The sequence below is a fragment of the Pseudophryne corroboree genome, chromosome 11, assembly GCF_028390025.1.
Source record: "Pseudophryne corroboree isolate aPseCor3 chromosome 11, aPseCor3.hap2, whole genome shotgun sequence".
Classification (NCBI taxonomy): domain Eukaryota; kingdom Metazoa; phylum Chordata; class Amphibia; order Anura; family Myobatrachidae; genus Pseudophryne; species Pseudophryne corroboree.
The window spans coordinates 238,121,301-238,143,037 of NC_086454.1; the positions used below are offsets into that span (position 1 = coordinate 238,121,301).

The 21,737-nt window shown below is 39.0% G+C and overlaps 3 pseudogenes; 2 read left to right on the top strand and 1 right to left on the bottom strand.

Annotated features, from left to right (window-relative positions):
- Positions 1-6,265: 6,265 nt before the first annotated feature.
- LOC134971422 (5S ribosomal RNA) lies at positions 6,266-6,384 on the bottom strand (annotated as a pseudogene).
- A 9,614-nt stretch (positions 6,385-15,998) lies between these two features.
- LOC134971389 (5S ribosomal RNA) lies at positions 15,999-16,117 on the top strand (annotated as a pseudogene).
- Positions 16,118-17,988: 1,871 nt separating this feature from the next.
- On the top strand, positions 17,989-18,108 carry LOC134971311 (5S ribosomal RNA; annotated as a pseudogene).
- Positions 18,109-21,737: the final 3,629 nt, after the last annotated feature.

Here is a 21,737-nt window from a genome sequence, read left to right on the forward strand (position 1 = left end):
GCAGACATGGAGAATTAACTGTAAGAATTGGCAATGGAGCTTTGAGAGTTAACTGAGAGACTGTGATGAATTATCCTTGTAATGACAACATAGCAAATAAAAGTACTGAATTGGGTTACTTGCGGGTTCCGGAGATCACTGTGAAACTGTAGTAGAAGACAAGGTGATGAATGGGTTAAATACAGAGTTGAACAAACGAACAGCTGAGAGAAACAGAATCCTCCAGACTTTGAATGATAGGCAGACTGACAAGGTAACCTCATGCAGGACACTGGGAATCCAACTATTTCCAATAGGAGTGCAATTAACTGACAGCACAGCAGAGAGCCGGTGGATCTTTCAGCAGCGAAGGCTGCAGACGGACCTCTGGGAACGGAGGCGATATCTGGACCACGGGAATCACACAGGAATGCACGGAGAGAGCTCAGAGCTAGAGCACAGCTTTGATACAACAAAGCACTGGCCCAGAGTAACATAATCCCAGCCTACTTAAAGGCAGCACAAGCACGGGATTGGCCTACACCTGCCCACAGGTGTTTTCACAAGTGCTCTGTATTAGCTATTTGGTCTCCAACATGGCCACCTCCTATACAGCAGACACACCGCAGTGCCTTAGGCCATTTGGTCCCCGCACTCACAGTTTCCAGACTCTGCATTACCTGTGCCATTGATCACGCCGTGTCCCCACACGGGCGCACAGCACCGCGAGCAACCGCACTGGCAACGGATGAACCCCAGAACCCGCAGAGGTAAGAGACCGGTTCGTGACAACAGGATAGCAACAACCATGTACAGCTGCAGCACCCCTAACAGCACAGGTCACCACAGTGACAGGACAGCACCCCTAACAGCACAGGGACATCACAGTGACAGGAAAGCACCCATAGAAAGCACACACTGACCCCACCTGATTCCACCATTCACAGAGAAACAGAGGTCTGTCTCCCTCACTCTCCAAGTCCGGAGTGAAAATGGTGGTGATGTGTGGCTCTTTATATGGAGTCCAAAACCCACGAGAATCCGACAGAGGGATTTATTTTAACAACAGCACCCCTGTATTTTTACAGCATACAGGACATGGCCAGTGTACATTTATTTTAACAGCACCCTTGTAGTTTCACAGCACCCCTGTTTTTTACAGCATACAAGACAGGGCCATTGTACCTTTATTTTAACAACAGCACCCCTGTATTTTTACAGTATATGACAGGGCCAGTGTACCTTTAATTTAAAAACAGCACCCCTGTATTTTTACAGTATACAGGACAGGGCCAACACCCCTGTGTTTTCACAGCACCCATGTATTTTTACAGAATACAAGACAGTTCCAGTGTACATTTATTATCTTTATTATCACAGCATCCCTTTAATTTTTACAGCATACGAGACAGGGCCAGTGTACCTTTATTTTAATAACAGGACTGCTGTATTTTTACAGCATACAGGACAGGGCCAGTGTACATTTAATTTCACAGCACTCCTATTATTTTAGAGAATACAAGACAGGGGTGGTGTATCTTTAAAACACCCCTTCATTTTTACAGCATACAGGACAGAACCAGCACCCCTGAATTTTCACAGCACCCCTGTATTTTTAAAACATACAGGACAGTGCCCCAGTACAGCACAGTGACAGGATAGTAACAACCATGTACAGCTGCAGCACCCCTAACAGCACAGGTCACCACAGTGACAGGACAGCACCCCTAACAGTACAGGGTCACCACAGTAACAGGATAGCACCCATAGAGTGCACACACTGACCCCACCTGATTCCACCATTCACAGAGAAACAGAGGTCTGTCTCCCTCACTCTCCAAGTCCGGAGTGAAAATGGTGGTGATGCATGGCTCTTTATATGGAATCCAAAACCCGCGAGAATCCGACAGTGGGATGATCCCATTTTGCCTCGTTTTGGGATCCGAGTCTGGTGGGAAGTCCTGAGCTGGAATCAGTTCCTGGTTCAAATCAGGAAATTCTGGGGGGTTCAGTTCTCTGAGCACAGGATACCCAACACATTTTGCCCTTGATAAAGTCTGCAGGTTGAAAAGCATTGGGGATCCTGATTTCACCTCACCTCTAAAGATAAGCACCTTATGTGTTCGTTTTATGAGATCCTTTTTTATCATGTAAATATTGCATAATGATCAATTTTTTTATATTAAGCAGACATTTTTAAACTGTCATCTTACTATTTGTCTGTTTTACCCTCTTTTTTAATATTTTGTTGTCTCTTATTGTCCTGAATAAACATGTTATTCTTTTTACATACTGTTATAGTTTGTATATATAAATAACAACACCAGGGGCTGCCCTAAACACTCTAACCTTTATATATATATATATATATATATATATATATATATACAGGGGTGTATCTACCTATTGGCCAGGATGGCACTTGCCAGGGGTGCCAGGCAAGGAGGGGCGCCACCTGGCTGTGCCACCCATATGTTTAGGTGGCCCTGCATACAGTGGGAGATGTAGCAAAACTTGGAAAGTGATAAAGTGGAGAGAGATGGCCAAAGGATAGAAAAGCAGTACTGTCAGACTGTACCTGGTGAGAGTCTGTTACTGCTGGAGTGGCACTGGTGTTAGGCAGCACCGCACTTGTAATCAGACTCAAGATAAACTGCTGGGAGCTCCCGGCATCAAGGGCTGCTGGGAACTGTAGTTTATTTGGAGTCTGATTACAAGTGCGGTGCTGCCGTACACTAGTCTGATCACTAGTGCAGTGTGGTGCTGACGGACACCGGGGCCGTGGTGGCAGTAACATGCTCTGACCAGGTACACAGCAATTGTTACATAGCACAGTGCTATAGATCTATTTGTTGTTGAAGATAATAAAAAAGTGGCAGTGTTTGGGAGAAGGGACTGTAGTACCTGGAAAACTACACGATTTTCATGCATGTTAGATGTAAGTAAGTAGCAAGTAAGCAAAAACTTTAACTTGTTGAGTGTAATAAAGAAAATACATATCTTACCTATTTCATGCCATGTTAAAGGAAATGTATATCAGTTAATTGTATAATTGATCATTTTATCTTGAAAGTGATGGCACCCTGATGTTTTATGGTTAATGGCTGGGTCCATTTGAGGCTCATCTCACAGCATCTCAATAGCATTTCATTCAGGATGTAGTCAAGATGCCGGCATTTGGCATCCCGGCGGTCGGAAAGCTGACACCAGCATCCCAAAACTACTCGGAATGCCGATGCTGGCATCCCAACATAGATAGCGATGCAGAATGCCAAACTCCAGATTGAGTTGGTGCCAAAGTCTCCACTGGCAAGCCACATGGGAGGGTTAAGGTTAGGCTGTGAGGGCGGGAGGGCTAGGGTTAGGCTGCAGGGAGGGAGATTAGGAAGGGTGGGTTAGGGTTAGGCACCACTGAAGAGGCCTTTTGGGGGGGTGGGTAAAGGTCAGGCTGTGGGAAAGGTGGGTTAGGGGGGAGGGATGGTGTAACGTGAATACGAGACACTACTGTGCAGTGTAATGTGAATGAGGGACACTACTGTGTGGCAAAATTTGAATTGGAAGTACTATTGTGTCCATACCCTTCCCCCACAAGACCATACCCCATTTCCAATACTCACAACTTATTCCAAATGTGTGTAGGGGGGAATACAGCTCCTTACTTTGCCAGGGGCGCTCGGACCCCTATATACACCCCTGTGTGTATATATATATATATATATATATCCAAGAAGAACAGCACTGGAGACAACAAGGGCTGACAACAGACTTGTATTGATTGGCAACAGCCGTTTCAGTGCATCTGCCCCTTCCTCTGGCCCTTTACAGAAAATTATTGTATTCGGCCTGAGGAAGGGGCAGATGCCTTGAAACGGCTGTTGCCAATCAATACAAGTATGTTGTCAGCCCTTGTTGTCTCCAGTGCCGATCTTCTTGGATCTATGCATTGTATTTATGATCTGGCATGGAGCAAGTTGTTTGGAGAGCTGAAGAGTGGCGACTGCTTTGCAAGTATATAAGTATATATATATATATATATATATCTATATATATTGAACAGGTTTGTTTCTTTTTTAATGAATCAGGTGTTGAGAACTATTGGGAGCATCTATAATTTGGGAGCCACTGCTGACATGTCTTTAAATTAATCATCATGGTGTCTTAAAAGTGTGTAAGATGAGAGAATTCACATTTAGGGGTAAATTTATTAAGATGTTATTTCTATTTAAGATGGGATGTTGCCCATTTCAACCAATCAGATTCTAGGTATCATCTTCTAAAAGGTGCTGATTAAATGAGAAGTAGAATCTGATTGGTTGCTATGGGCAACATCCCATCTTAAATAGAGCTCCCGTCTTAGTAAATTTACCCCTTAGCCTTTAGAATGTATTTTGACTAAATAAATTTAAAAGTGAAGAAACTCATTAAACCGTTGTTTATTTTCATAGCCACCCTCCTTTAGGAGTATCAGAAAACCATGACCTATGAATTGTCAACTGGTCGGCCAACTGTCATCATGATAGCTTGGTAGTCACTGTTTTGTAGCTCATCAGGTTCTTCTGATACTGTGCACTACAATAGATTTATTTCCTGATAGATTATCACTTACAAGCAGTACTGGGATGCATTTGTGACTGGTCAGCTGCATCCTCCTAGCAGTGAATTTGCAGTAGTATCTGAATTCCCTTTTAAATACTGACTTCTGAGGTGAAGAGGCTAACAAAATGTTTTATATAACTTGGTCATACTCAATATCATTGCGCAAACCCGGGGATGTACCTTCCGAAGATTGGGAAGAGATCATTAGAGATCATTGTATTAATTAAGACTCTAATAAAAAAATGTTTTGGGAGGCTGGTTCACCAGTAAATATGTCTAAAGGATTGCCAGAAGGACCTGAAATTGACTTATTATTTGGAATCACAGTACCCATCATTATTCCAGTGAGGATTCTTAATACTACCTAAATAATGATTTCTTTTTTGGGGGCGATACCTTTCCATTTTTAAATAATATTGGTGTGCTGATTTTGTGTAGGTTTTTATCTTTAAGTCAAGTGTACAGTATGCAGCATTTAGGAAGTTTTCATTATCTTAAGTTGTGCATATCTATGTTAATAACACTGGTCTACTGTATATTAGAATAAATATCAAGTTCTCTTCAATATCTAACTTTTTTTATAGTATATTAAAATACAAATTCTAATGTGCTATGTATTTACTTTTCTTTAGAATACTATAATACTAGGTTTGCCTTACTAGCTGCTAAGAATTTTATATTATTTGACATTTTTATTTTGTTAAAATACTGATGTCCTCTAGGTTCCAGCACCATTTGCTTTATATATTCTAAGGCGATCTACAGTAGGTGTGTGTACCTAGTGTTCTTAAATGTAGAAATAGAGTGGCTTCAGTTTATTGCGCAAAATCCTAGGATGGAAAAAAAGGATGAAAAATGTACGTGATGTAATCAATCTTTCATGCACGGAACTAAATAATCACCAATATTGAGTTGTACACATCACTGTGACCACACTGTTCCTGTCTCTAAGCTTGGTTTCCTAGCCTTCATAATTATCAATGTACATGTATACTAGCCATATACTAAGTACAAGAGATTTGACTGAAAACCTATAGATCTCTGCACATGCACATCACTTCATACCCCACAATTCCACCTATACATCTTTAACATGGCTTCAATAAACCTAGCCTACATATCATTGCCCCATTAGAGGAGACGTGACTGAGTTGTGTATGACCATTGAAGGTTTTTTTTGCAGAGAAGCAAAAAGAAGACTGCTTTTGTGTCTCTCTGGGGCACACTTTATTTTAATTAACTTACTGATGATATTGGAATATTTGTACAATGTGAGTGTAAGGATAAAACGTAACTTTTATTATTCTAAACAGACGAAAGAACAAAATACACAAATTATGCTGTATATATCAGCAGAAGTGGTTAAAAAAGTATTAAATAACAATATGACGATATGTGACTCACTTGGTGTGAAGTGGGTGGCAGAAGGTTTGTCCGCACACCCACTGGAATTAAAGCGAGTATTGATATTTGACGTTCATCAGAGCGAAAGTTTGAAGATTCTTGTCTTCTCTATAAGTTTATGAATTGTTATACACCAGTATATTCATAACAGAGAAACAAGAAAACCGGCTTTTACAACCCTGGACTCCTTCTGGAATGGTAAGCATAGGTAAGTATACTGCAACGAGTATTTGCGGTGGAAATTACTGATTAGTGGAGGGTACATACACGGAAGGTGTGTTCCTTGATACTACATTACCCAGTATTCCCAGAGGGTCACCCTTTCTGGTACTGACCAGGCCCAATGCTGCTTGGCTTCCAAGATCAGAGAAGATTGAGCATGTCCAGCATGGTATGACTGTAGACAGTCAAGTAGATACCTATCAGCATATAGAAATACCAAATGCTTGAGTAGGTTTTAGATACAATGGATTGGCAGGTCCGAAAAGGCGTAGAAGGAAAGGTATTCCCAATTCCTTCAATGTATCCAGACAGTGTGTCACATTGCTCTTAAATGGTGAGTCACATATCGTCATATTGTTATTTAATACTTTTTTAACCACTTCTGCTGATATATACAGCATAATTCGTGTATTTTGTTCTTTCGTCTGTTTAGAATAATAAAAGTTATGTTTTATCCTTACACTCACATTGTACAAATATTCCAATTTCATCAGTAAGTTAATTAAAATAAAGTGTGCCCCAGAGAGACACAAAAACAGTTTTCTTTTTGTTTCTCTGCAAAAAGACCCTTCAATAGTTTGTTCTGAACTAATGTCCAGGAGCACCGTCAACTCTGTTCTACCCTAAAAGCCTGGCAGGCGAAGTCGGTAGCCCCATGTTGGTCACTATTCATGCCTGTATGGTATAAAAATTGTATAAAAATAGTTTGACAGTTATTTACAATCTGGTCCAGTGCAGATTCCAAAACCCCAACCCATTATTGTGTATGACCATGCCTGCAGATGGGTCAGCTCACCCATGTAGTGTGCACAATGCAAATCCACACACAGGGTCTGATTCAGAGCTGCATGCAATACCTATGCTCATGTAGTTCAGTGTTTTTTTTATTCTACCATGCATGCATGATACTCCCTAAAAACTCAAAACGAACAGGTGTTAAACAGATTGTATTGCAAAGTGCTGGGTGGTAACTGGGAGGCTACTTAAGAGTCACACGGAGATGGTGCATCTTAAGGGCATGTTATGGGAGTGCTGTGTGTGTGTTACAGAAGTAGTTGTTTACACAGGAGCTCAATCATTCACTCTGGAAGTCATACTCAGATGGGAAATTTGCCATAGGACTGATGGAATTCTCAATAGCGCCACTGTTGTGGCATCTATAGACATTCTTGGTGTTATTACAGCACCTGCAGATGCTCATAGTGGGCATCTCAGTCCTTGCACTTTCATCTGCATGGATATACCCCAAGAAAGGGCTAATATCAGCATTTGCATGAAGTTGCAGATAGACATCTAACAAAAGATGGAGTGGTGGCAGCATCTGCACGCATCAATGAATCAGGCACTAAATCTGTCTTAAACATTGAATTACATCAGCTCCATAGTGTTACCATTGTATAAATCACTAGTCAAACTATTAGTCAACCTACAGTACTGTACTTCTTTAGCATCGGACCAGTGTTCGGCATCTCACTGTAGAAAGAACATGAGGGGGTATATTTAATCTGGTATATTTTGTGGTATTTGTCAACTTTCTTTCAATTTTGCAGATCAGAGATTTTCTAAAGACAAAGCTGATGTTAAAATCAACCAAGAAATTATTCCAGATCAAAATCGAACATAAGGAATACATCGACATTTTCTCATTGAAAATACAAAAAAGAAGATTTACTAATGGTTGGTTTGAAAAGCAACCAAAAATTGACAATCAAACTGACCAAACAATAGGCTAATAAGTGGCAGGCATTTTTTACTTTTTCCAGAGCTGAGGCCAGGAAGACCCTGGCCTCACCACTTCCAGAAAATGGAGGTGGCATGCTTCCATTTTTGGGAATGCTGCCCAGCTCTGCCCGCTCCCCACCCCCCAAATAGCTGCAGCACTGTATGTGACTATGCAGAACCCATTCTGCACATGTGCAAAAAGGATCCTGCACAGAAGCCTTACCATCAGAAATGTAAACAAACCATAGGGTTTGCATACATCTCTGAATGAAGCCCTATGGAAATTCAAGGATATACAATGCTGGGAACTTTCCTGTGGTATGCAAATCACCACCTGACCGAAGAGATCCAGGAGGCAGAATTAGAAGATCCACAGCTCCTTCTTGCATGTGGTATGTTTTTTCCTATAGAAAATCAGCAGGAAGTGGAAGTTGGGTTTTTGTTGATTTTTCATTTTTTTTATTGCAGTCTATTTGCAGTTAATTTTGAATGGAACTGACAAAAATAATAGGCTTTACACTACTAAAAATCACCAACTTCAACATTGATTTTAAAATCACTTTGAAAACAGACTTTTAGAAAATATGTAATTTAGACCCTGAAACATGTTGAAAAATCTGTCTAAAAACCATCCTTTAGTACATTTTCCCCCAAGGACTCAAGGATGTTCAGATATCAGCTAACTTATTGTCAAAGAAAGATTAAGTGATAATTTATAATGAGACATTAGTTTGCATTGTAAAGTAATAGTTACTTTTTTTTCTAGTAAACTTTTTGTAACTTTAATTGAGGACAACATTGATTTATCCAATTGCCATCTTTGGGATCAGCGCTTAATTTTTATACCTGTGATTTTACATTTGCAACTGTCTTGCTGAGGGTTTTGCTTTACCATTCTATTAATCAACATAATTAGAATTTATAAAAGGTTAAACTTGATAGACCTGTTTTTTTTAAAGGTTAGCTATTATGGAACCATGTGATTATTTAACTTTGTAATTTGATTTGTTTATATTCTGTTTTTGGATGCAGAGTATTAAATTGAACTACTTCTAATTTATATATTGGACCAGATAGCTATAGTATATTATTGTTACCTTATAAAGCAATTTCAATTTTTAATTTATCTTTGATTTTCTACAATTGTGATCTCTACGTAAGATGTAATTGATTAAATAAATTAATTATACTCATGATTTTACGTTCTGTATATATGTAATCATTGTTATGGTAGACATTTGTGCATTTTACATATTAATCTTGCAGGAGAAATGTATTGCTCAAAATTATCCTGAAATTCCACATTTTAACATTTGATTCATGTAAAGAAAAAAGATAATACAGTCTTTATTTTAAGACATTATGACATCATTGACTGCACCTATGAACTTCTCTACACAGTTTATTTCTGAAAGTTTAACTTACTGTGAATCGCGCTGTATTTTTTTTAGAAGCATGTCCATCGTAACACGATAACTTTCTGTACAATAGTTAAACAGAATGATGGTTATTTACTGAGATGTACAGTAAACATTTGTCATTTAATGTACATATTCAGCATAATATTACAAAATATTATATATATATATATATATATAGTCCTCTAGATACTCTCCTGGCAGAGAGAGCAAAACACGGCACTGCAGGGTTTTCAAATAGCTGAAGTTTATGATATTTTCCTGACGACGGGACTTTGGGTCCCGAAACGTTGAATTAAACTTCAGCTATTTGAAAACCCTGCAGTGCCGTGTTTTGTTCTCTCTGCCAGGAGAGTATCTAGAGGACTATTTATTTACACAAGGGCACGCAGGTACTTGTTATCACTATCATGTAGAGTGCCGATCCAGCAGCATCCCTATATATATATATATATATATTTATTTATAGTGTACACGTAGACGGCTGCACTCAGGTAAATAAAGACACGATACAGCATGATGTAGCCAATGTTTCAAAGCAACAGCTTTTTCGGCAGGGCATGTACAAAATGATTTAAACTCACACATTTAAGTGCTCACCATTAACCAGACTGTCTCCCGCCGCCGGCCTCTCTTCCAGCAAGCCGTGTGCGGATTGATGACATCACCCATGTGACCTGTAACCATAGTAACAGCTAAACAAAACATATTATAACATATAGCATATAACATATAGCAGCCTTTCAATGTACAACATATCATACAGGCACAAAATGGTTTCAAAAAGATTTACAATAAATAAAAACAAAAACATGTAGCATAAAAACATTGACAGATCTTATAGACAAAGCACAAGAATAGAGAACTGAAAGAAGCAGGCTAAGAACGTATCAGACCCAGAGATAACTAATAACACAAAACATATGTTTAAAGAAAGCTATGTAGCCCGCTGTTCTCATTACGCCCTTTCGGGCTGAGGGTATCCAATAGAAAGATCCAGTTAGCCACTCGCTGTATAAGCAGTTTAGACCAGTTACCACTCCTGGGCAATAGCGGAATGTGGTCAATGATTTTATGTTTTAATGATGTGGAAGAGTGACCGGCTAGGACAAAATGCTGAGCCACTGGTTGCTCACTCTTACCAGTGAGAACAGCTTCCCTGATGGAATATCTATGCTGACCCATACTTACCTTAAACTCACAATCGGTCTTACCGATATAATATTTACCACAAGGGCAGATGAGCACATAGACTATAAATTTTGATGAGCAGGTTCGATGATGGTAAATCTTAAAAACTTTGTTGGAATAAACATGTTTAATAATATCGCCCGTGAGCATGTAGCCACACATTACACACCCCAAACACTTAAAACTGCCAGATTTTTGGTTGCCAAAAAAAGAGGAAGAGCTGCGCTTACCAAAATCAGTGATGTCAGTGTGAACTACAAAGTCTTGTATGTTCCTGCCCCTAGGATGACAACACATAATACGCTTATCATTAACACCAGGAAGGTTCTTGTCAGTTACCACAATGGGCCAGTAAGTCTGTACTGCCTTTCTAACCTTATCACTAGCCACATTGAATCTGTTCGGCCAGACTAACTTATTGGCGGTAGATTTAGGTACCTTAGATTTTAAAGTACTAGTTATAGGTATAGCCAAAAACTTTCTGTTTAATCTCCAGCAAATCTTCCCTATTGTACCTTCTGACAACAAATTTATCAACCATCCGATCAAGGGACATTACACATGCATGCCCTGACGAAAAAGCTGTTGCTTTGAAACGTTCGCTACAACACGCTGTATTGTGTATTTATTTACCTGAGTGCTGCCGTGTACATGTACACTATATTGGGGAGCTGCTCAGTCCTTTAATACGGAAAGCAACAAGAGAGTCATACTCTTTTATGTGGAGAGTGCCGGGCTTAACTATTCTCTCTCTCTCTCACTCTATATATATATATATATATATATACGTATATATAAAACACCAACTCCATTGAATTCCTTGACTTGATACTAGCAGGAAAGGAAGGCAAAGTAATCACGAAGAACTACATAAAAAAAGTAGACACAAACAGCTACCTGCATTACAAAAGCAATCACCTGAGAAAATGGAAGAACCACATGCCATATTCCCAATTCCATAGAATTAAGAGAAATTGCAGCACATTAAAAGATTACGACGCAGTTAGAGGTGTAGACAAGAAGAAGAATGATGAACTGCGCTACTCCGACACTCAGTTCTATTCAGATGGTTGCTGTTAATTAACACAATGTGGGTATACAATAGAATCCCCCTGTTTAACGTAACAAATATGGTGTGTGAAGTGTTGAACGCACCCCTGGCTGAAATAATAAATTCAGTATTTTATATCTATAAATAATGTCCACAATGAGACAAAAATTGATAAATTAAAAATATCTATTTTATTATGTATTTCCAAAAAGTCAAATAAATGATATGTATAAAAAGCAGGTGTAATTAATTCCACCGTTTGTACTAAAAAATATAAAAAATAAACTATCCAGTACCGGTACACATAACAAACATATAACACATAGCCAAACATATATGTGAACCTGCGGGCACACCTGTCAGCATTTTACATCACTGAAGGTTAGATGTCAAGTAAATACTGATAAAGAAACAGTCTCTACAGATGAGTGAGACTTATCCCTTTTGTTTTTATAAAGTGTCAGATGGAGATTACTAGGGATATGTTAGAGGTGTACAGGAGCAAATTTGAGCAGACAAATTATCCAACGGGAATTATACAAGAAGCTATTGCGAAAGCAAGGGGTATTGACAGAGAAAACTACTGAAATATAAGGACAAAGGGGAGAAGAAGGAACAGGTGGCCTTCATCACCACTTACAGCAGCCATGAGGAAGTTATAAGAAACTCACTTGGAAACCACTGGAACATTTTACTCATGGACCCAATTTTAAAAGAAATACACCTGCCAAAACCTCAGATTATCTTTAGGAAATCAAAGAACCTCATGGACTTGCTGGCACCAAGTATGCTACCAGGAAAGATAGTTAATTCCCAAATCATGCCAAAATGTACAGGATCATATAAATGCAGACGTTGCAACATCTAGAAGTATCTTCACCCAAATAGGAAAACTTTCAGCGATGTGAATGAGAAAAAGGAATACAAAATAAAAACAATTATGAACTGCAATACCACTTTATGATCTAAATATTGTGGCAATTACAGAGTCATGGTGCAATGAAAATCATGACTGGGACATAGCTATACTGGGATATACTCTATTTAGGAAGGACAGTATGGGAAAAATCGGAGGAGGGGTAGCAATGTATATATAAAAAAGCATAAATATTACCTTAATACAAAGTATTGAAGAAAAAACGGAGGCCCTTTGGGTGACCATAGAAACAGGGGAGAAGTCAATTATTCGTATTGGCATGCTATACAGGCCACCAGGACAGGAAGAAGAACTGGACAAGAACCTATTGCAGGACATAACTAAAATGGCATTAAAAGGAGAGGTAATAATCATGGGAGACTTTAATCTTCCGGATGTAAACTAGGAGGTGTCTGTTGCTAGTTCCACTAGAAGCAGAGACATATTAAATTCCCTTCAGGGAGCATTCCTCCACCAATTGGTGAGGGAGCCCACTCGGAAAGACGCAATATTAGACTTAATACTTTCAAATGGAGACAGAATATCGGACGTAAAAGTGGGTAAAAACCTGGGATACAGTGATCATCAAGCAGTATGGTTCAGCATAAAGACAGAGTCTGACTCGTCCCATACAAAAACAAAGGTGCTGGATATTAGGAAGGCTGATTTTGTAGGGATGGGAAAATGTGTAAGTAATTCTTTGGCAGAGTGGAGGAACTTGGAAGCAGTGCAGGAGAGGTGGGAAATATTAAAAAGTGCAATATTAAAGGCAACAGACCTTTGTATCAAAAGTGTTAGGAAAAACACAAGGAAAAGGAAGCCATTGTGGTTTGCGAAAGAAGTAGCAAATATTGTGAAAGAAAAATAGATGGCTTTTAGGAAATATAAGCAGACACAAAATAATGAAAACAAAGATATATATCATTTTAGACAGAAGAAGACTAAGAAGGTAATCAGATGTGCAAAGGCACAAGCTGAGGAGAAAATGGCCCAGTAAAGGAGACAAAACTTTTTTTAGGTATATAAGCGAAAGGAGAAAAAAAAGGTGGAATTAAAAAACTAAAGACAGAGACTGGGGGGTAAATTTACTAAATTGGGAGTTCTATTTAAGATGGGATGTTGCCATAGCAACCAATCAGATTTCAGGTATTAACTTGTAGAAGGTGCTAGATAAATGAGTAGTAGAATCTGATTGGTTGCTATGGGCAACATCCCATCTTAAATAGAACTCCCATCTTAGTAAATTTACCCCTGGGAGTCTAGTTAAGGGAGACAATGTAAAAGCAGATCATCTTAATAATTATTTTTGCTCAGTATTCTCTACTGAAGGAGAGGGGAAGGGTCCACAGTTATGTTGCAGGCATATTCAGGAAAATGAAAGTACATTTACAATGGAGAAGGTCCTAACAGAACTCTCAAAGCTGAAAGTGGACAAATCTATGGGGCCAGATGGGATACATCCAAGGATACTAAAAGAACTTAAAGAGGTGCTGGTAGCACCATTGACAGAATTATTCAACCAGTCATTAGCTACAGGAGTAATTCCAGAGGACTGGAAAAGAGCGTACATAGTCCCACTGCACAAAAGTGGAAGCTAGGAAGAGGCAAACAACTACAGACCAGTGAGTCTTACATCAGTAGTAGGGAAATTGATGGAAACACTCTTAAAAGAAAGAGTTGTAGATTATCTCAAATCCAGTAATTTACAGGATCCCAAACAGCATGGATTCACTGGGGGAGATCATGTCAAACAAATCTTATTGACTTTTTTGACTGTGTGACTAAAGTGATGGATAAAGGTGGAGTCGTGGATATAGCTTATCTAGACTTTAGCAAGGCTTTTGACACTGTTTCACATCGCAGACTGCTAAATAAACTTGGAAGCTTGGGATTGGATACTAGGATTGTTGAATAGATAAGATCTTGGTTGCAGGATAGAAAACAGAGAGTTGTGGTAAATGGAGTGCATTCACAGGAGGAAAATGTTACCAGTGAAGTATCCCAGGGATCTGTACTTGGACCAGTGCTTTTTAATATCTTTATTGGTGACAAATGGTATTAAAGGGAAAGTATGCCTTTTTGCAGATTACACAAAGGTATGCAACAGGGTAGACACACCAGGTGGGGTAAAACAAATGATTTAGGATCTAGGTAGACTAGAGGAATGGTCAAGAGTGTGGCAATTACAGTTTAATGCCAAAATAAGCAAAATCATGCACTTGGGTCTCAAAAATCCAAAGTTTAAATACAGTATTAATGGCACTATACTGGAAACTACTGAGGAGGAAAGCGATCTAGGAGTCACTATTTCAGGTGACTTAAAGGAAGGTAAGCAATGTAACAAAGCAATGAGGAAGGCTTGTCAGATGCTTTGCTGCATTGGGAGAGGAATTGGCAGCATAAAGAAAGAAGTAATGCCACTGTATAGGTCATTGGTACGGCCTCATCTAGAATACTGTGTTCGATTATGGAGGCCATATCTTCAAAAGGATATTAATACATTAGAGACTGTAGAGAGAAGGGCAACTAAAATGGTGCATGGCCTACATCACAATACATACCCACAAAGACTAAAAAATCTCAATATGTATAGTTTGGAGCAGAGAAGGGAAAGGGGGGGACATGATAGAAACTTTTAAATGTATCAAGGGTTTTAACAAAGTCCAGGAGGGAAACATTCTCCAAATGAAGAGAAGCAATAGGACACGAGGACATGCACTGAGACTGGAGAGGGGGAGGTTCAGGGGAAATTACAGAAAAATTACTTCACAGAAAGGGTAGTGGACAAGTGGAATAGCCTCCCATCAGAGTTGGTAGAGGCTAAGACAGTATAGCAATTTAAACATGCATGGGATAGACATAAAGATATCCTTACAATGAAATAAGGATCAAATAAGGATTGAGCTAAAAATATGGTAAAATAAAGGGCAGACTAGATGGGCCAAGTGGTTCTTATCTGCCGTCAAATTCTATGTTTCTATGTTTCTGTCATCTATCTTTTGGAATGCAAATGTGGAAAAAATATGTCGGGAAAACGAAGAGACCATTGAAGATTTGCATTCAGGAGCACATCCGCAACAAAAAAAACAAAGTGGACACTCAAGCAATATCCAGGCACCTTAACACATGTCATAACTCTAATCCAGAAGGTTTACTTTATAAAGCTAGCGAACTGGTGAAGCATGGAGAAAGAGGAGGCAATCCGGAGAATAAACTTTCCAGACGCGAGATGTTCTGGATCTTACAGCCTCAAATGATGCACCCTTCTGGGTTCAACAACAACTATAAGATAGCTAAATTCCTGCAGAGGTGCTATATTCTTGAAGAATACCCTGTACTACACCCCACTCCCACTTCTATGTATTTGCCTTTAATCACCCCTTCCCTCTATTCCTTCACTTGTTTTTATAAATAAAATAAAACCAAAAACACATTACTGCACTTTATTTCATCACTTATAAAGAATAGCATAAATATCGATGGTCTATGAGTTATACAAATGTACGGTCACCCCTCACTGGAAATGTCCAATCTCGTATGATCTTGGAAGCAAAGCAGTGTGGGGCCTGACCAGTACTAGGATGGGGGACCAACTGGGAATATTGGGTACTGTAGACAAATAATAAAGAATAAACCAATAAACACATGATTCTAGAGAACACATAACACAGAGATCTTATTTTTATTCACCAATTATTATACACTTGTAATAATGTAAACATGCACAGTAAAACTCTGTAAGGCAATAATTACTCCAGCATCCTAACTGTATTCACATATATATGTTAATAATGACACATGTAAAAACTTAAACTAAAAATAATCACCACTGTAACACGTCACTGAATTATTTATCATCTATTTATTTATTAAATAATTCAATAGTCTGTATTTTTACACTATACAGAACACATCCACCCATAGTTTGTCACTTATGGGATATCAAATGCGATCAATGAATATTTAAATATATAAAAGAAATATACTGAAGAAACCTTCTTAGAAATATGATGTCTGTTTTACTATTAAATTGCTACTATGATAATTTGGTGCCTAAGAGGGATCAAATATACCTAATGATTCCATAAATATAAAATATATGAAATATGCTGTAAATTCTCTTTAAATATGATGTCTGTATGTCAATATTTGTTAGAAGATAAACTAACATTACAGTTTCTTTTAACCTATTTTTTATTATTCTCTTCTATTTACAATCAAAATCCTATGTAGAGAATACACCACACTGTCCTCAGTTACTGGTCTCCTTAAAGATGACTGCCGGGACTGAAAGAATATCACTAATAGAATGGAAGTTATGTGGACCCCATCACAGGAAGTGATGTGCATTCCACTTCCTCACTGTTGTCTGGACATGAGCAGAAAGGAGCCGGAAGTGGGGCAGAAGTGCCAAGCATGCCCAGTACAAACACGTGGATACAGGAAGTGTGGCAGAAATGCCACCTTCAATAAAGAGCTGTTAAAAACTCAGTTTTTAAGAGGAGAAAACACTAGTTTTCTATGTTAAGATATAATTATGCTGTCTTGTGCCGGCTAATATATATATATATATATATATATATATATATACAACATATAACCGTCATGAGAAATCCATTAGAGACTCACTCAGTAATCACTGGGGAATCCTATTAATGAACCCCGTCCTTAAAGAAATCCTGCCTCCTCACCCCGAGATCGTCTTCAGTAAATCAAAAAATCTTAAAGATGTATTAGCCCCAAGTATTCTACGTAAGGATTTTAAAGAAGAATCACGAATGCCAAAATGCACTGGATCCTTCAAATGTGGCCGATGTAACATCTGCACCTACACCCAGTGAGGAAAACATTCACGGACACAGAGAAAAAGGAAGTATACAAAATTAAAGACTTCATAAACTGTAATACCCAATCAGTGATCTATTTATTGGAATGTGAGTGCGGAAAACAATATGTGGGAAAAACAAAGAGACCACTTAAAATAAGGATCCAAGAACATGTCCGCAATATAAAGAACAAAATGGAGAACCATGCAGTATCCAAACACTTCACTATAGCACACAACTCCAACCCAGAAGCATTGACTTTTAAAGCAATTGAACTTGTGAAGCTGGGAGAGAGGGGTGGTAACCTGGCTAACAAACTCTCACGCAGAGAAATGTATTGGATATTTCAACTTCAGACACTCCACCCGAAGGGATTCAATGACTATTATGAAATTGCTCCGTTCCTGTGAAATCGTTCTTACGGTTGGATCCCAACCCATTCTTTCTGCCCACCCACTGCCAACACTCCTCTCACCCCCCCCCACCCAAACCCACCCCCCCTCCCAAACCCCCCCAACCCCCCCTTCGACCCCCCCCCCCCTTTCCTCACTCCACGTACACTCCCTTCCCATCACCATCCCCCACCAACCCCCCAATTGTAGTCAGTCACTATATGTTATTGGTCTTAGTATGAGTAGTATTGACACATGTATGGTAAGTAATTATTACAGTCAAACCACACTGGAAATGCCCAATCTCGCCTGATCTTGGAAGCGAAGCAGTGTCGGGCCTGGTCAGTACCAGACTAGGGAGACCACCTGGGAAGATCAGGTACTGTAACTAAACTAATGCAAAAAGCCTACATGAGCCTGTCACTATTACTACTTTAATTTTATTGTTACGACTAAAAAGCCCACACCATTATTACATTTACACTAACTCTAATATTTCAATCTGCAACTTATTTATTCTTTTATCCTTATTTTGATAATTGCACGAAGCACTTTATAATTATTTTCACTCTTATTGTTATAATTATATTTTTTATATATACTTTTTTTTTTAAAAAGATATATATTTTTTATATGTAATTAGTTATTTATCTAATCTGCACCTTATGAATATCCCCTAATATTAATTGGTCATAATTATACCAATTACACGCAGCTACTTGTAATTCATTTATTTATATGTTTATATGCTGGCCTTATCCTAACAGTAATAATGAATACTTCTTTTATTAGTATATATACATAAGTACTGTCATTATGGTAAATAGATCGTTTCTTCATCCATTAATTAAACCTCTTTATTTATTCTTATGTTGAATACCACGGAGGATTGACACTAACATCTCTGATCTTGATCCCCACAAACATGGCCGCCACATAGAGATGACAATAAAAAATCAACACAAAGATGGCCGCCGCTGGAGTAACCTGACCAAGCACTCATGGCCTCTAGGAGTAACAGAACTAATGAAAACCGCGGGCGCATGCGCGGTCTCGTTTCCGGAAGTGGGGCGGAAGTGACGCAACGTCAAGATACCGGAAGTGTGTAGGAAGACCCGCAGGCGCACTTATAGAAGACTGTTTACCCACTTTTATTGCTCCAAACCTGCTTCTAAAGCATCCATTTAACATTGTATGTACATACATTATCTAATTAGGTTGTATATTAACTGTAATTACTAGGTTTTAGTCTGTTATACAATACCATGTGCAAACAACAGGAAGTGATGTCACAATTGTTATTAGATTAGTACTGGTATAAATAGAAGCCTGGTCCCACTGTACCAATACCCCTTGATGAAGTCTGAGTGACGAAACGCGTTGGGAAACCTGGCAGTGACCACATACCAAGTTAAGCAAAATCTTCTTACTTATAAATTTTAACTGGTATTATATTCTATGTGTATGTTGTTCTTATCCCACTTTTTAAAGATAATTGTTGTAATAAAATTTATGTGAATAAACTGCATTTTATATTTATCCACCTATAGTGTGAGCTTTTATCTTTTTAGACACCACTGGTCGCTATAACCCCCTCTTTTTATATATATATATATATATATATATATATATATATATTAATGTCAAATAAATTTGCTTAATCCGTCAAATAAAAGTATACTTCATTATAAAAATAACAAATTTCTGCAAATCGTGAAATACACCTGTCTAGATTCAATGTAAATTTACCACAAATTTCAATTCACCACCTCTAAACAGGTGACATACTTGGGGAAAAATCCCTATTTTTAATTTAGGAATGTTGGGATTTGGTTTTGAACCCCTGGGACACCCCCCTGAATGACTAATTAGGCACTTAATTCTTTTGAATTGCCCAATAATGACATGTCATATTTGGGGTGAAAAAGTACAAAATGATGGAAATTGGGGTACAAGGTATGGGACAGATATATTGGGGTGCAAGTGTTTTTAGACTTGCATGTGGGAGTAATTGGTCTACTTTTAATTTTTTAACACAAATATATACTTATACCCATTTTTACATACCCTAAATTTAATTTTAGCACTTATTTTGCAGAAAAATAGCTTTCTATCATTTTTTTACATTTAAGAATAAAATGCATATAACAGCCATTTAACCCAATTTAATTACCAGAAATACTTTTATTGTAACCAATAATAAACTATACTGTTATCCAATATGAGTTTAGCTTTTTTGGGAAGTACATGCAAATTTACACATTTGTCACTTTTCACTGCTGGCAACAATTTTCACGGTAATCCTGTTTTCGTGAATTTGCAGATGAATAGGCAAATCACGGGAGCGCACATTCCCCGCAAAAAGAAAATTTTTGCTGTAAAAACTCTGCCGTGAAAATGTTAATCATGGTAAACTACCTTGATTTTGTATCTCTTTGAATTCGGCCCATAATGTAGTCGCATGCCTAAACTATTTACATAATGTAGTTTGAAAGAACCTCTATGCTGATCTGCTTGGAGACAAGGGTCAGGAATATGTAGGAAGTTGATCATATCAGGGAAGATATTGGTTTATAGGTAGGTCATAAAGTCCTATTAATAATATGTCAATGACATTAATCTACTTCAAAGTGAGATCAAATGGGGGGTGCTATGCTCTGTTTTGTTTGTGAATCCAGAGTTTGACGTTGGACTGGAGTGGGTTCAGGAGTAGTAAATGAGAAGCTGGCAGGCCTGATATAACATGAATGAATGTAATGACTATCAATGTGAAGTGCTTGATGCAGACTGGATACTGACAGGTAGGTGGCGCTGATGAGATGCCCAGGAACACAATGCAGTAATGCTGGTAAGGATGCAGTATCAGAAGAGCAAGACAGTAGATTAACTAGGCTGAAACTGGGTTGTTACTGTGGGAGTCAATAGTAACAGAAGCTCTTCTGGAGTCAACAGGATGGAACTGGAGCAATGAATAGTAGTGCTAGAACAGTAGATTGACCAGGCTGTAGCTGGGTTAGTGCTGTAGACCAGTAACTGGATCAGCTCTGTGAATGATGCCTGACTAGCTGACCAGACTAGAGCTTGAGAATCATCCTGAACTAGAAACAGGAGTACAGGAGCAGGTTAAAATCGGTTGTGCAACCAAAGGATAGATTTGTACAGATGCTGGAACCAAACTGAAATGGATCATGCTGTTTATGGCAGTACTGCACTTGTAGAAATTATAGTGCTGTTTAAGGAAGAACAACTCAGGAGCCTTCACCCAGTTCCTGTTTTAGACATTGCACTGACAACTTGGGTGTATCCATGCACTAGTGTCACGATCCGGGTAACTGGACGCCATTACGTGCCATTCAGATGTCTCCTGAGGCTGGCTCAGCGGTCCAGGGTCGGATCTCACCTATGTTGCTGATGTCCACACTCTGCGTTTCTCTCCTGTTATCCTGCAGCACTGTCACAGCGGCCTCATGTCAAATATCAGAACGCGTCTCCTGCCCTCCGTGGCCTCTGCTGCCGTTCCTGTGTTTCCAGTATACAGATTTCTCAGTTTATCATCCCATGCCTGCCGCGGCCTCCACTGTCATCCATGTGGTGCCAGTGTGGCGCCTCCTGCCCTCCGCGGTCTCCGCCGCCATTACTGCTGATTCTCCATGTGGTTTCCCAAACTAACTTTCCCTCCAAGTGCTAACATGGGCGCAGCCATGTTGGTTTCAGTCACATGCTTCGGTTTCCTCCAATCCGCTGCTCTACTGAATCTGCATAATTGCTCAGCCAATGCCTGCCTTGCTGCAGGTATAAGTATCCTGTGCCTGAACCAGGAAATTGTCAGTGCTTTGGTTGTCAAACACTGTGTACCAGTCTCTCCTCATTGTGGTTGTTTCTGCTTCAGATTTTCCAGCTCCTGCTTCCAAACTCCACTAGAGACCCCCACCAGCCTACCACCTTACGGTGCAGCCTGACTCCTGGCTATTGCTAACACCAGCTTCCAGCATTCAGCTTCCAGCGGTGCCCAGTCTGCCA